This window comes from Sylvia atricapilla, chromosome 5 (genome assembly GCF_009819655.1).
Source record: "Sylvia atricapilla isolate bSylAtr1 chromosome 5, bSylAtr1.pri, whole genome shotgun sequence".
In the NCBI taxonomy this organism is placed as follows: Eukaryota; Metazoa; Chordata; class Aves; order Passeriformes; family Sylviidae; genus Sylvia; species Sylvia atricapilla.
The window spans coordinates 57113100-57129043 of NC_089144.1; the positions used below are offsets into that span (position 1 = coordinate 57113100).

Below are 15944 nucleotides of genomic sequence, written 5' to 3' on the forward strand. Positions count from 1 at the left end.
CCAGGAGCTGAGGTGTGGCCCCAGCAGTGCCCAGCCCAGGGGACAGTCACTGCCCTGGCCCTGCTGTCACACCATGGCTGGCACAGCCCAGGGGCCATTGGCCTCTTGCCCACCTGGGCTCCTGTGCAGCCGCTGTCCCCAGCACCCCCAGGGCCTTTCCCAGCTTTCCAGCCCCTCTGCCCCAGCCTGGAGCTGCAGGGGCTTGGTGTGACCCAAGGGCAGGAGCCAGGACCTGGCCTTGTGGACCCTGTGACCACTGGCCTGGGCCCGTGGATCCAGCCTGTCCAGATCCCTCTGCAGAGCCTTCCTGCCCTCCAGCAGAGCCACACTCCACCCAGCTGGGTGTTGTCCATGAACTCACTGGGTGTGCACTCAACCATCTCATATAAATCATTTTACATTTTGAGATTGCATAGCCACAATTTAGAGGAAAGAGTCTTTGTTTTCTACATTGTCAAAGCCTCTTTCTAGGAAACTCTCTTTTCAATCAGTCACTGATTTATTATGCAGAGATCCCTGAATGATTGCTTACATGAGTAAAACCCAAAGGCAGTTTTATTAGAGTACATAAAGGACTGGACAAGTTATACATTTTCAATCCATTATGGTTTTTGGTGCAGGATGGGCTCTTCGGTATAATTTCTCCCTCAGAAAATCTCACTCCTACTGTACAGACATTTTTGTGGCTTGGAAAAAAATATAGGGGTGAAGTTCTTTTGATAGTAGGGTACACTGACAGAGAGACTCCTATTTTTCACTGCAAACTACAGTAGGTTTGTAACTATCCCTGTAGTTACTGAAGGGGTGGTTAAGGATTTATGAGTTGTTTGCCATCTAAATGAAAGAAAAACTAGCCTACATGTGGCCTGTGTTCTTGTCTCCTAGTTTTGCCTTGGAAGTTTTGAGTGTGATTTTGCCATTGTAGTAGGGCAATAAAAAGAGAGAAAAACACACACTTTCGGAAATGTCTTATAACATACATCAAAAGAAGGAAGGCTTCTTCTCATTCCTTATTTATGAAAGGAAGCTAACAAGCAAAGGGAAACAGACAATGCATCTTCCTCCCACATCCAGCTGTCAGAGTAGATGTCCTGGAAGGAATGACATTCATCATTTCTTCTTGCTTCAGCTACTTTCCGACCATGCATATAATTCACAGATAAATTAAATTAAAGACACAAAGAATTTCTTTCTTTAAACATTAAATAAAACAGTGTGATTAGGATGAAAGTTTCTCATTGAAGTCTCTCCTCCTCCAAGAGAAATGGTTATTTTTAATGAAAATTTTCTTTGCACCTAAATGGATGCGAAAAACTGAGACCTTGATTTTTTCAGTGTCCAAGGTGAAAAACTCCAATTTAGACTTTACAATCCATTATGTTGTACAATTTCCAATACTTAAATCAGGTGTGGCCAACCTGTCTGACCCCACAAACGATTCACTGTCAATAAAAAACATTGCTGTCATTCTGCATAATATCCTATACTCATTACAAATAAAAACATGCTTATTCACATTTGCTATGCTTGAACGTCTTGGGCCATCTGGGTTAACAATGCAAGGTGAGTATACCTAAATGTAAAATAGTAAAGGGCATGACTGAAGGAGAGAAAAGCAATTTGTGGAAATTATTAGGTAGAAAAATCAGGATTGTTCCAGGAAAGAACTGTGGACCATAAACAGGAGAAGGTGTACCTGGAAGAAAAAGACAGTGCTGATTTGTGTTTGTGTTTTTTAAATGCCTGACAACTCATGTGATTTTACCTCAATTCTAAGCCTTCAATATTAGTAAATATATTTTTAATTTCTTTTCCATGCAAGGTTTAAAAGGATTGCACGTTGAGCAGGCCACAATGCCCCATGGTCTCCCTGAGCAGTTCTAAATAATTTGCCTCCTGCTACCACCCAGCTGCATCTCTCTCTTATGAGAAGCAGGAACCCTTCCCTCTCCTCCAGGTGGATGCTGCTCCATGAATCACACTTCTTAATTTCACCTCTTGATCTTAAGCAGGGATCAAAAAATGTTTGCCAGAAAAAATATTTTCTCTCTGGAACTGAGTTTACTGTTGAAAAAATACCACCTCTGTCTGTGGATTCAAACAGGCCAAAATCCTTCACAGGTCCAAGCTCTGATTCTGCAGTTAGCTGAGCAGACCTGGAAGTGAGAGGTTTGGAAGAAGAGTATCTGGGAGAGTCAACAACCCCAAAGCTTTCAACAGAACTCTAATTGGATGGAAAATTGTGTTTAAGATAAATGTTTTAAATCACTAGAAAATACAATAAAAATCAGAATAAGAAGTTTCAGAAGGCTCACTTTCAGTAGAAGTTGAGGAGTTTTGGAAAATATATCAGATTTAATTGGATTTTCTGCCCAGTCCATTTCCAGATGTCATTCAGGTTAAGTTCTTATGTGGCTGATAAATGACAGGTGGGGTAGGACAGTGCCATACCAATGGAAAGCTGAGAATTTTCAGACTGGATAAGATCTTCTCACCCAGCACCCTGTCCCTGTGCAAAGCTTAAGTGTGTTGAAAAGCAGCATAAAGAATAGTAACTTCTGAGTTACTCATGCTACGAGCACAGGCAGAGCAAGTGATCTTCTTCCATCAAAAACAAGGGCAAAGAGCAGAACTGCTCCTCTGTAAATCCACCAGTGAACATTCCAAAGCTCCTGGCTGGAAATTCCTCAGTTCCAGGCAGGAGAACTCCCTTAGTTTACTCTCCTCCTGTGGCCTGCAAGCTCTGCTACCAGGTATCCAATGCAAACTTATGATCCCTCGAGGATGGTTCTGGTGGTTGCTACTCTTGCCCAAGATTGTGGGTGCTTTCCATAAAATGGAATAACAAATCCTTATTTTAACCATGGATTTCTGGATTTTTTTTCTGATCACAGACTGCTCTGCTGCCCCCAGCAGTGCTGGTGCTATTTATAGAGGGGCATTTCAGGCAAAGCAGGTGCCCATGGGCATTCTCTTCTGCTCTCTTCATCCTCAGACTTTCCAAGTTCCCAAGTCTCAGGTACCACTGCAGTGTTGTGCCCACTTTTGCAGTTGTTGAGCTACCCCTGTGGATATTGCCACAGAATGACAAACTTTGTCCTTATGCATTAAGCAGGTTTACTGAATTAGGAGATGAGCACAAAAGCCATGCCAGAGAACACTCATGCTTTTTTAAACACAGGTCTATTCTCACTAAGGAGCTGTTTAATATTAAAGAGTTTTTAAGAGATGTGCTCTCCAGTGATCCAGAAAACATCCAGCACTGGGAATCCCTGGGATCTGATGATGCCAGAGAGCTGCGACAAAAAAAAAAAAAAAATGTGGTAAAAGCATTGTTAAATCTGTGCCATCACCAGGAAAAAAATACACAGGGCAGCCACAAAGCAGTGCAAATGAAAGAGTAACTGTATTTCCAGTGTTCAGTGCCAATTGAAAAATCCAGGGAAGGTCAATTGCACATTATCCCACTTAAATGGCGGAGGATACATTTTCCCTATAAGCACTTAGTATTTTACAGCAGTAAGTGTATTAGGAATATGATTTTTCTACAGTAAGAACAACAAACTATAAAAGGAAAGAAAAAAAATTGGTTTTTATTTCTCTGAATAAAGGCCAAGACAGTTAGTGTGACTCCAGGAAGAAATAAAAAGGGAAAAACAGGTAAAAGCCCCCCTCCAAACTCTCAAAATGAAATGTCTACTAAGAAGAATTTTATATGATTTAAAAAAAAAAAAAAAAAAAAAAAAAAAAAAAAGTGTATAATCACTGATAGACTGTCCCTATCTTATGGGTACTGTACAATTACATTCTTTGCTTTTCACAACATTATTATTATATTTATAAGAAACATCATTATGTTTCTGTGCCTTTCTAATACCAGACTTACACAAACATGAAGGGATGATAGGAATGCAAAAATGAGCTATTAAAATATCACAGGATATCCATTAGGTAGATAGGGAGTAAGTTCATAAGAGGGAGAATGGAAGTGAATATCTCCCATTTCAGAATCAGAGGGGTTTTCTTCAAGAACATCTGTGCTTGCCAGGCAGCACTGAGGCTCAGAAAAACACCTCCAGGCTGAGGAAAACACCATCAAACACTCAATTATAACCAGAGATTAACTGAATGTGCTCATTATTTGTACATGGGTTGCTGGATATCATTGTTGAAGATTTTACGTTCAGACCAGACCATTTATCAAATGTAATTAATATGCCGGACTTTAGTTTGAAAAACTTGCACTGATAATACTAATTTCTCTAAGCTGGATTATCCAAGTGAAGTTTTCAGCAAAAGAACTGTCAGTGATAAGACTAAAAATATGATGGCTTTGTTGTTTTTCTAGCTCAATCTCTGTATTTTACAGGTAGTACATAGCAAAATAAAACAAAACAGTCTCAGTACCATTTCACTAACATGAACCAAAAGAAGCTACAGAATCAAGTAAAAATCTCACAGAGGTGGGATTTTAAAAGGTGGTTATCTCAGAGGATTGATGAAGCACTGCAGAAATCTGTACTTGCTTCAATTTTCATCCTTATTCTTGAGACCTTAGTTCAGACAGATGTGACACAGCTAAAATTTGGACAAAACCTTGAATGCTTTTACCATTATGACTCAATTCCCATATGGCATGAATTTGTTCTGAGGTTGGCACACCAAACCAAGGTTTTAAGTCTTAAAGCAGTGGAAAGCAACCTCATGTCATTGAAAGGTTCAGCATTCAAGCTGAGCTCAACAAAAGCTTGCAGACAAAAGTGTTACTTCATAAATGTCAATTTGTAAAGAGAAGAAAAATCCCTCAAACTTCTTTTCCTTTCAGAAGCAGAGTTCCCAGTAGCTCAACTCTGAAATGCCAGGAGTGAACATTTTCCCTGGTAATCTGAGGAGAAGGTGATAATTTGGAGCTCCTTGTCGCACTCCTCAGCAGCTGCAGCACCTTTTGCTCCAGAAGCAGTGTGATCCTTGAGTGGAGCAGGGCAGCACCAGCAGGCTTCACACACAAGAAATTATTTCTATTGTACTTAGATGGGTACCCTAGTGCAGAATGACCCTAAGAAAGCCAGTTCTGCAGTCAGCACTGTGTTTTGAAGGGCAGAGGTTGGTGTCCCAAAGGTGGGAAGCTGAGGCAAAGCTGTCAGGAAGCATTTCCCTCACATGATAGCACAGACTCGTTCTACAGCTCTTTGTAGCGTCAGTTCTCACCATTGGATTAATCCTCTTTGCATTTAAACTCTCTCCTGCTTTGTTTGTGGAGTCAGTATTTTTCTACCAGAAAATAGATAAAAGAAAAGTTCTGTGAAATGATTGAACAGTAATTTAAGAAAAAATACTGCAATACATTTTTTCCAACAATAGCTTGCAGTACCACATGAAGTGGCAATAAGAGACTAGCAGACTTGGTCAAACACTCCCAGTTGACAATCTTAGCTCCGAAAACAGGCAAAATGCTAACTCAAGGTCAGCTCCAGCAAACAGAAATCTCAATTTTTACAAATTAAGTTCATATTCAGAGCATGTAGGTCAGGGTATTATTTTATGGTATGTGAAGTGTCGTTTCACTACTTGTCTCAGTGACGGAAGGATTTTTTTTCATTTATATAATATGTATTGGGATGTGTTCAGGAAATGTTTAAGGAGAATTTCACATAATTATAATTATTTATCTAATTTAAAATCTCAATAGGTTAGTATCAAATCATGTATCCGCTTCCATTTGCAAAATTAGCTGTAGATTAAGCATATTAGGCTGGCTTGTATTTCCTGTGTAACATTACCAAGACTTGTTCTCTATCCTGTGTTGCTGAAATAATCTCGTAATTAAGTTTCTTTATAAAGTACAATAGCAACAGAGTGTAGCCTAAAGACTCTCACTTCCTATCACCTCCATTATTAAAAACCCCAGTTATTTTTCCAGACCTTGAAAACAGAGTTCCTGAATGCCTGTGCTTGGCTGGTAATTGAGTCTCTCTCCCTGCACAGGTACTGGTTGAGGGAACTGCAGCAGTACAGAAATACAACATTTATTGTTTCCAACTCTTTGGCTATTTACAGTATCACACACCTAAAGTGATCACAGATGCAAACCTCTATAGTTGGGAAAGGTCAAAGGATAACTTTTTATCCAAGAAACAATTCCATGTACAATTGTACAGAGACAAAGGTAACCTTACCTCTGAACAAAGAAAAATAGAGGGAGACAAGAAAAGATGTGGCTTTCAGGTCCCCGTGAAACCCCAGCAATTCTCTACAGCCTCCCTGCACTCTGTGCTTTATGCAAAACCTCTCTAAACTTTCCATTCCTCCTGCACTCAGCTGGAGGGTTGCCATCCACCTTCAGAGAGGATGCTGTTCCAATCCTACCCTGTTTCTTCACCTCCTGTTAAAATCCACTCAAAACTCACAGGGATGGCACAGAATCAGAGAGGAGACAGAGTCCTCTGAGTGTTCACAGCTGTCACAAAATCATGGCATGAGATTGAGCTTTGAAAGTTGTGTAACTTGAAGTAATTTTTTTTAAAAAAATTTTGTTTAGTAGACTTCTCAAAGGAAAACATGAACATCTGGGATTTGGCTGTACCAGTATTTGCTGTAGTCCTAAAACACTCAATGCTATATGCCTAGCAAAGCCACTTTATTTTAAAGTGAAGAAAGCTTGTAAAGGTTTTATTTTTAAGACTGACAGAGATTATTACATTTCAGTGAATTCAGGTAAATACTGTGGCATAACAGCTGGAATTATTTATTAGGAGTAAAGTCCTTCTTCATTCCTTATGGACAGGGAGAATTTGAGTTTGAGTGAACTGTTAAGATTAAAGGCAGGAAAATTATATGGACTTCAAAATCTATAGGTCTCTGCTGAAAATGGACATCAGAAATTACTCTGTGTTTTAGAGTGTAAGTGAAGGCCATCAACACCAGCCACAATTTCTTCCTTTTAATTCCTTAACAGCCAAAATCACCTCAAGATTCATTTTTCTGCATATGTGTTATGGACAACTTCTGATTCATTGTTACTGTGCTGGCTTAGAATAAATCTTCTGGACTCACACAGAAGAAACCAATTTGCAATTAGTGCATAATTACTGGAGGAAGAAACTCCTACCTTTAAAAACGCCTCTTAGCCTGGACACCTGGAAGCTTTTCCTAAGTAAAACATCCCACAATATTCTTCTTTCCATAAGAAACCCCAGGCACAATTCTTTGAGATATTTGGTTTAGGATTTCTAGACATTTTTTTTTCCACCAAAAGTTTTAATGTGAACTACAGCAACTATATTTTTTTTTTTTCAAACCCGATTTTAAATGTATTCTACAAGCAAACTGAAGAAAAGTGTGAAATTATTTGTGTGAGTTTTTCACCATACACCTTTGCAAGCTGTTTCAGAAGATGAAAGCCTCAAATACCAGCAGTGAATTTTACATGACCTGCGGCGACAAAAATGTTCCTTTAGAGATTGTGGATTGCAAATACGAGAAGTAGCTGTACAGACCAAGCTTTTCAAAAGATGGTAGAGACAGGGACAACTTTAAAGGCTTTAATTTTCTAGGAAATAAAACCTGGTCTGCAAATGTTGTTACTTCTTTGTAAAACAAGTCCCAGTAGCATGGCACAGGCTGCCAGTCACTGGCACATTTAATGCAAAAAATCTCGATTTGCTTTCTGAGCCCCCAGCACATGAATTTCTTAATTTTGCTTTTCAGAAAGTCAAATGATAAAGAAGCCAAACAACTCTTCCAAGTCACACACTGAAGCAATGCCAGAGCTAAATGTGAACCTGGCCTCTCTTATGAGCTCATTATGCCCAAGGCAGCCATATAGAATTTTCCTCAACACATTTTTTGATAAGGAGTGATTTTTCCCATAGAAAAATCCATTTAAAATGCAAAATCAGTGTTGTGCAGAATCCTTCAGCATTACCAAGGTGATGTAATTACAAGTAGAATTCAATTCACTCACTGGTTGAGCATTAATTGTAGTTTTGCTCTACTACAGTTTGGGAAAAAGAAAATCAAACTTCATTAGACTGAAAATGAGTATCAAGGGGAGGGATTGCAACTCATTTATTGCCTCTCTAACTGCTTTTAAAGGAGAGTGGTTTGCCAAAACTTGAATGTTTCTGTATTATCACATTTGGTGTATGTGGTTTTGGATATTCCATATATTCTTTCTTCTAATGTTTCAAACTGGATTTTTCTGAATGAAACTTTCTAAACGTAACATGCATCCTCTCCCCAGAATCTACAGGAAATTTGTCCATAAAATTGTTTCACAGGAATGTCAAAACATGAACTTACTCCATGTCTTTTTTTTTTTTTTTTTTTTTTTTTTTTTTTTTTTTTTTTTTTTTTTTTTTTTTTTTTTTTTTCTGAGCAAATTGGGCTTCACTTTGGAAATTAGACATTCCTGGCTGATCTTGGCATTCAGTGTATGCAAGTACAGTAGCCTCAAACAGAAACGATTTCTTGTCATTAAGGTTATCATTAAAGCCTTGTTCATACCACTCTGCTCACCTGGTGTGAGTTGCATTTTCTTTGTATTAATAAAAGCCACTACAATGTCCTCATACTTCTTTTAAACAGAAAAACCAAAGACCACTTCCATTTTGACTGGGATGTTTGTTGCTCTACCCCAGGAAAACACTGGTTCCAAAACTGAAAAGGAACAAAGACCTTTTTCAACAAACTTGTGTGACAAGCTTCAGTGGAATTAAGAGCACTGATTTGAAACAAATTCAGAGTAAGCCAGGACCCTGCATGACCTGAGGTTTTCTTCACCTTTTTCTTAAGTCACATGTTATGGGTTAAAATTAAAATCCATGTTGATTTAACATCATATTTCATATCTACATATACAAGTCAGACTACCAATAGTAATTTTTTCGACAAGTAGACTCCTTTATTTCATGGTAGATCTCATCTAAATATGTCTTCCTGTTAGAAAAAGCAAATTATAAAGAAGACATCTAAACCTTTCAAAATATACCTGATGTTTCCGTTTATTAAATTTCTGAAACTCCAGGTTTTATTTTTGCGTCCTTGAGTGGAATATATTTCCTCACTCTGAGATATTATTTTTATAAATATGGGGGTGAATATAATGAATTAGTAACAGAAACTCTACATATCTGTTTCCCCCATTGAAATCTATGGCTAAAACCAGAGGAAATTAAGAAATTAATCCTAAAAGAGCTGCTGTGTCAAGTTTATTTATGAAGTATAAGTAGTTTCAGCCTTAGATGAATAAATTGAGGCTAGACAGGACCACAGTAGGGAATGACTTTCCCCAAGAACCCAAAAGTAAAGCATAGCAAGTCCCACCTGTGAGCAGTAGGGACTTGGATGGAATCTGTGCAGGAAGGCTGAGGTCCACATCCAGTCAAAACCAAGCATCTGAGTAATGAGAGATTTCCCTCACATCACTGTGAGGGAAACTTTGTGCCCACATTTCCCTAGCTCAAGGGAACAAAAGCCTCCTGAATTATTGAAAACAGCTTCTCTCCAAGGGACTTCTGTCCTGCAGATCACAAATGCTTGTGCTTCAACTCTAAAGCCAACTTTGCTGCCAGGCACAGCAGTTCTATACAGAACCTCACCCCTGTATAGAAGTTCTCTAAAAGGAGTATTGTGTTTTGCTTGGGTTCTGAGCAGGTGGAAACAATAGCATTTTCTCGTTGACAAACTGCCTGCAACTTGCAAAAACTCCTGAGAGCACCCAACACTATCAGAGTTGGGGAAGTGAAGAGAAAAACTTTAATGGGCAAAGAGGAAGTGCAGGCTGTGGACTGAACCACAGAAAGCTTTCCCTGTCCTGTGGCAAAAGATTATTGACTGTTGTGCTGAAGCTCATGTAGATACTATTTACTCTGGAAAATAATTTCCACAGGGAAATTTTGACTGAAGTTGCAGAATTCTTTGTTTTCTCCCATCTACAAATTTTGAAGAAGAAAGCACAAGGACCTGCCTCGTGTTTGTACATTCGTCTCTGTACGCACAAAAAAATTAATCTGTTTATATACACAGAGCTGTCTCTACTGAGCTCATTACTAGGATTTCAGTTGTCTAAGTGTAATTACTTGCACAAGAGACCCTTTTCAGAGTTAGCTATCTGCTATATGAACCAATTCTAGTTCCTTCCTTCATTTTCCAACTAGTTATTGTCAGAATTGCAGCAAAACATTCCCACTATGTTTTAGAGCAATTCAGTTTGTTATTCAGATTGTTTACTTTAATGTGAGTTTGATTTTAATCCAGTTTTCCCTTCCTGAAGAAGAAAGCACGGGTCATCAGAAGTACTAAGTCCCAAAACTGGCCCAATGGAAACAGAATCAGTCTTTGAAATAATAGAGATGAGCTTTCTGTTAGAATCATAGAATCATTTAGGTTGGAAAAGACTTTTAAGATCATCAAGTCCAACTGTTCTCCCATCACTGTCAAGTCCACTGCTAAACCATGTCCCTAAGCACAACAACTACACATCTTTCAAATCCCTCCGGGGATGATGACTCAAATGCTGCCCTGGTCAGCCTGTTCCATGGTTTAATAATCTTTTTTGCTGAAGAAATTGTTCCTAATATTCAATGTAAACCTCTTCTGGTGCTTCTCAAGGCTGTTTCCTCTCATCCTGTCCCTTGTTCCCTGGGAGCAGAGCCCGATCCCCCCGGCTGTCCCCTCCTGTCAGGGAGTTGTGCAGAGCCAGAAGGTTCCCCCTGAGCCTCCTTTTCTCCAGGCTGAGCCCCCACAGCTCCCTCAGCCCCTCCTGGTGCTCCAGCCCCTTCCCCAGCTCCGTTCCCTTCCCTGGACACGCTCCAGCCCCTCAGTGTTTTGTCCCGAAGGGCCCAGAACTGGACACAGGATCTGAGGTACCACACCAGTGCCCAGCCCAGGGGGATGGTCACTGCCCTGGTCCTGCTGGCCTCAGCACCCCCAGGGCCTTTCCCAGCTTTCCAGCCCCTCTGCCCCAGCCTGGAGCTGCAGGGGCTTGGGGTGACCCAAGGGCAGGAGCCAGGACCTGACCTTGTGGACCCTGTGACCACTGGCCTGGGCCCATGGATCCAGCCTGTTCAGATCCTTTCCTACCCTCATCCAACACTCTCCTACAGCATGGTGTTATCTGCTGCCAGCACAAATGCTGAACCTTGTTGAGCCGCCTCTCACTGCAAGTGAATGCCATTTGGCTTGTGGCACCTGCAGCCACTGCCACTGTGTGCACATCAGGGAGCAGCCTGGCAGCAGAATTCCTGTGAGCTGATAATTACATGTGACAGGCAGCACTGACAGGCACTGCTTTTCCAGTCTCTTTTCTGATGCCTCTGTTTGCCTGAGCATTGATACAATGCAACAGAAAATATCGCAAATGGAGTAAACCTCAATGGAAAGAGAAATTGCATAGAGCACTGCAGCTAAGACCATGCTACTCCGCACACTTTACATATAGCATCCAGAAATTCAAGTGGGGCAGAATTCCACCTTTGTGCTTCATTGATGAAGGATATCTAAATCAAAATCTCAGTAAATATGGAAGTGTTCATCTAAACATCCTCAACAGGCTGAGCACTCACCAGTTCCTATCACCAAAATTGTTATGCAGCAAATAACCAGAGCATGAAAGTGTTAACAGGGAGCTGAAATAGCACAGCATAAACCTGTTCTGGAGAACTGTAATTAGTACACTGCTGCTAATACACACACTGGGGTGGCATGAAAAACAAACAAGGGACAGACTCCTCTATTTGGTGCCCTTTCCAAAAAATTCCTGCAATGTCATCTAACAGTTTACAGCAAAGGTTGCACTTCTGCCAGCAAACTTTGGTTTTGCCAGTGGAACAGATTGCAATTGACAGGTGAGAAAAGCGATGCTTGTAATCATTATACATCTGAATAATTCAATTTTCTACTGATTCTTAATTTAGTACTTCAATGGTTACCAGGCCAACACAGCACCTGCTAATTAGACACCTGAAATTCCCTCTATGGTAATGAGGCAAGTTTTGGCCTTTGGGCTTGCAAAGGCTGCTGGCATCGAGACACCAAGTGAGTCAGAACAATGTCAAAGTGACATTTGCTTCTGTAATGAACCAACCTGCCATTAACTACTGTCCATCCTCCAGGCTCTTCCCACTTCAGATGTCTGTGGTGCCAGGTTTTCCTTGGGGATTTTGCTTTTTAAAACAGTTGCCAGTCCAAACTGGAATCAAGATGTATGGAAACCCTGAAGTTTGTTTTTTATATGGCCTAAAATCTGATGCAAACAAATAAAAACTGGATGATATCTTCTGAGGAACTTACCCACCACAGTGGCTTCTCTTGGTTCTTTAACAGACTCCGTATTTTGGACGGTCTATGGGGTCAGGTGAGTTCTAAAAGGCTCACATTCAAAATAAATAAAATCACCCTGGCTTTTATAAAGTAATTTACCTGTAAAAAACATGAAGGTATAAAGCATCCTATTCTGGGTTCCCCTTTGACTTTTGGTTTTCCTGCTCCCTTACACATGTGGTAAAGCAGACACTGGTGTGTTTAGGGTGAAACCTGATAAATGTTTACAGGGTTGGTGAATAGCTTATTCCTCTGAATGCTCATGAACTGATTCTTGAATCTTCATCAAATTTGTGTTCAGGGTTGGCTGTAATACAGGGGAAACTATTCCAAATACTGAGAAGCCTTTTAGCAGCTTAGTCATGTCCTCTTGAGGTGAAATTACAACTCCATCCAAGCTTGGTATCCTCCTAACAAAAAAACAGGCACAAAAGGGGCACTGACTTACACTCATTCACTTCTACAGTTGTGTTGTCTCAGAGTGCATTGTTTAGCAATTATTCAGGGGTGATAACACTATTCCAAAAAGGTTACATATTCCTTTTTTGTCCTTCTTTTTCATTAGTTTCTTGAAAAGGTTGTTTCAAACCAGAAAAACTTCCATCATTACATTTTATTATATTACAATACACACACTGGTGGGGGGGAATAAAAAGGGGGTTAGAATAAAAAAAAATCAAAATTACTTAAAAATAAATGTTTCAAATAAAAGTACTCTCAGAAAGAAGCAACTCCATATAACTGACACAATTCCCATTACTGCTCATCTAAAAAAGAATTTAAAAATCATGGTTTCCTTTTAGAAGCGGCAGGCATGACAAGAGTGATGTATCTGAAAGCAAGCTCTGTGTTTATGGCCAATATGAGTAACATGAGGCGTAATGCAACCTTGTTACCTACATACATTTCTCAACTATTCCTGAAGCAGATTTACTCATGGGTGCTATTTAATCATGGGTGACAGGCTTCCCATGATTTTAAGCTTCAGGCACTTTATGGAAGAAATTCAGCCTTCCTACTTTAACATGTACTGGAAATTAGGAGGAGGAGCTCAGTGTGTTTCCCTCAGTGGGGTTATATTGCTGCAGATCATTAAGCCTGGCAGACTTCTTTGTCTTTACTCACTGACATTAAGGTGTACATCCAAACTTTCAGCAAAGGATGCTGAGCACAAGGCCGGAATTCAAACAAAAGTGCCCTGCCTCCCCAAGCCATTGAGTATTTGTGACTTTGAAGGGTTTCCTGGCTCAAAAAGTGCAACTGAGAGTTTTAAGCTTCAAGCAAGATTTTCCAGGAGAAGGGTTCTTTACAGCACCTGCCAAGAAAGGACAGAGTTGCAGATGTGGTGAGGCCCTAAGTCAGTAACTATTAAACAGAAAGGAAAGCAGTTCTGGAAGTCCCTGAGCTGCTGACTGTTGGAAGACCAAAGAGCAAAATATTTTATGATCCTACTTTGGCTGTGGTGATCAACAAGATTTATGGTTGAATCTGTAGATTGCTGAGTTGTAACATTTAAGGTTCCTTAACTGCTGTAGTTTTTCAACAAAATTATCCTTTCCCACATGGTTTTTATGCAGCTGCATTATTAGATTTAAAACTTGTCTGCAATGCCCATGAGGCTACTGCCTGGGAAGGTAACTGGGTAGAGTATACCCACCTTTTTTTCACTGGTAAAATTATTTTACTGAATGTTTTACATTTGGACTTTGGGAGTTAGAACCTTTGTTTGGTCTAATATTGTGAGTAATTCACACCCTTAAGGTTTGACTGCCTGCTCACAGCCAGCACAGGAATTAACGTGCAAATTACTGAGATGTTTTCTTGTAAGGTGTAATTGCAGCCACTTCTAAATTGCTTTTTTAATACAGTGTGTAAAGTGTTTCAGAAATATACACTAAAATACTACAGTCAAAATGTTCGAACTGAGAACAGGCAAAAAAATTGGTTCTCTGAGGAAAAAAACAAAACCGTATGAAAAAAAATATCTAATTAGGTGCTGAAATATGAAGGGCACCATTTCCTGAAAAACATCATTAAAAAGACACAACAGCCCTTCCAGCCATATTTTGTGAACAATTCTTCAGAATACCCTCTGTGACTCACTGACACTGTCAGTGCTCATGTGAAAAACAAAGTCATGAGCTTCACCTGACACCCAGAAGTGTTAGAGAAGCAGCAGAACTTGTGGTGAAACTACTCAATGCCTGCAGCAAGAAAACTTGAGTGATAGCACAGAAAACTGATGAGTAAATATCATATGTCTAATGTCTGCTAGTACAGAAGCAGCTGATCTGCTTTTAAACCTTGGGCCAAGCAGAGTGGGCAACAAATTTCCATGCCTGTGAACGTACTCTTAGATTGTCTGTCACTTCCTACCATGAGTCTGCTCCTGACAGTGCTGCTGTTCCTGCCTTGATCCTGTTAAAGATCCTTCAGTGGAGCAGTTTTCTACTGCCACTGTCCTTTCCCAGAAAACAGGAATAAATGTATTAGACGAAAAGGCCCCACCTGCTAAGAAAGATCACAGGAAAACACACTGATAGATAATTTCCTGCTTCAAAAACCAATAAAGTAGTTAACAGCTGTTTTTATCATGGAAGAAGAGTTCCCTAAGCTCAATACAGAGACTGGCACCTCTCTTGGCTGCTTTTTGGGACACTGCTGCCCAGGAGTTCCCTGATAACTCTGAGCCTTGTCCCCAGAAGATCCAGGAGTTCTCTAGGCAGAACCCAGGTCACACGTCTTGTGTTCACTTCTGGCCTCCCCAGTGCAGGAGGAACATGGAACTACTGGATAGAGTCCAGCAAAACATCACTCATGATGAAGGGACTGGAGCATCTCGTGTGAGGGAGGGCTGAGAAAACTGGGGCTGTTTAGCCTGGAGAAGAGTCTGGGGAATCTCATCAGTGGATATAAATACCTGAAGGGAGGATGCAAAAGAGGTGGAGTTGGGCCTTTTTCACTGGGGACAGAGGAAAGGGGCACAAAGTAAATCAGAGCAAGGTCTATCTGATCATCAGGAAACACTTTTGTGTGGGTGACTGAGACCTGGAGCAGGCTGCCCAGAGGGGCTGGGGTGTCTCTGTCCTTGGAGATAGCCCAAGGCAAAGGGATCCAGGGATCCCTGCTTGAGCAGGGAACTTGGACCAGAGGACCTGTAAAGGTCCCTTCCAGCCTCAGGCATTCTGTGACTCTGTGGTTCCATATAAGTCATTGGTGTGATCCTGAGCACCTTTTCTTCACTACCCTGTACAAGCTGGTGGCCTGACACTGAAATGGCTATTTGTTAACAGGAATGTGAGCTAGTCACCACAGCTCACCTCTTTTTAATATAAAATCTTGTATTATGCTAAGGCTTGAACTTCATCTATTTCAAAATTTAAGAGGAGATCAACTACAGACAAGTGTCAGTGATGAATGCTTAGGAATTCAGCATAGAATTGCTGAATAGTTTGGGGTGGAAGGGACGTTTCAAGGTCATTTAGTCCAACCTCCCTGCAATGAGCAGAGACATCTTCCACTAAATCAGATTGCTCAAAGCCCTATATGACTTGACCTTGAACATTTCCATGGACAGGGCATCCACCATCTTGGCAGGGCAACCTGTTTCTGTGCCTCACAAC

General features: G+C 40.5%; 1 long non-coding RNA gene across 1 annotated transcript in view; it reads right to left on the bottom strand.

Moving 5' to 3' along the window:
- The window catches only part of LOC136361573 (uncharacterized), a 230469-nt gene extending 222100 nt beyond the window's left edge, over positions 1 to 8369 (bottom strand). The window contains exon 1 of the long non-coding RNA XR_010743657.1: positions 8302 to 8369. This is a non-coding gene — a long non-coding RNA (uncharacterized lncRNA). The remainder of the gene's footprint in view (positions 1 to 8301) is intronic.
- Between the last annotated feature and the right edge of the window lie 7575 nt (positions 8370 to 15944).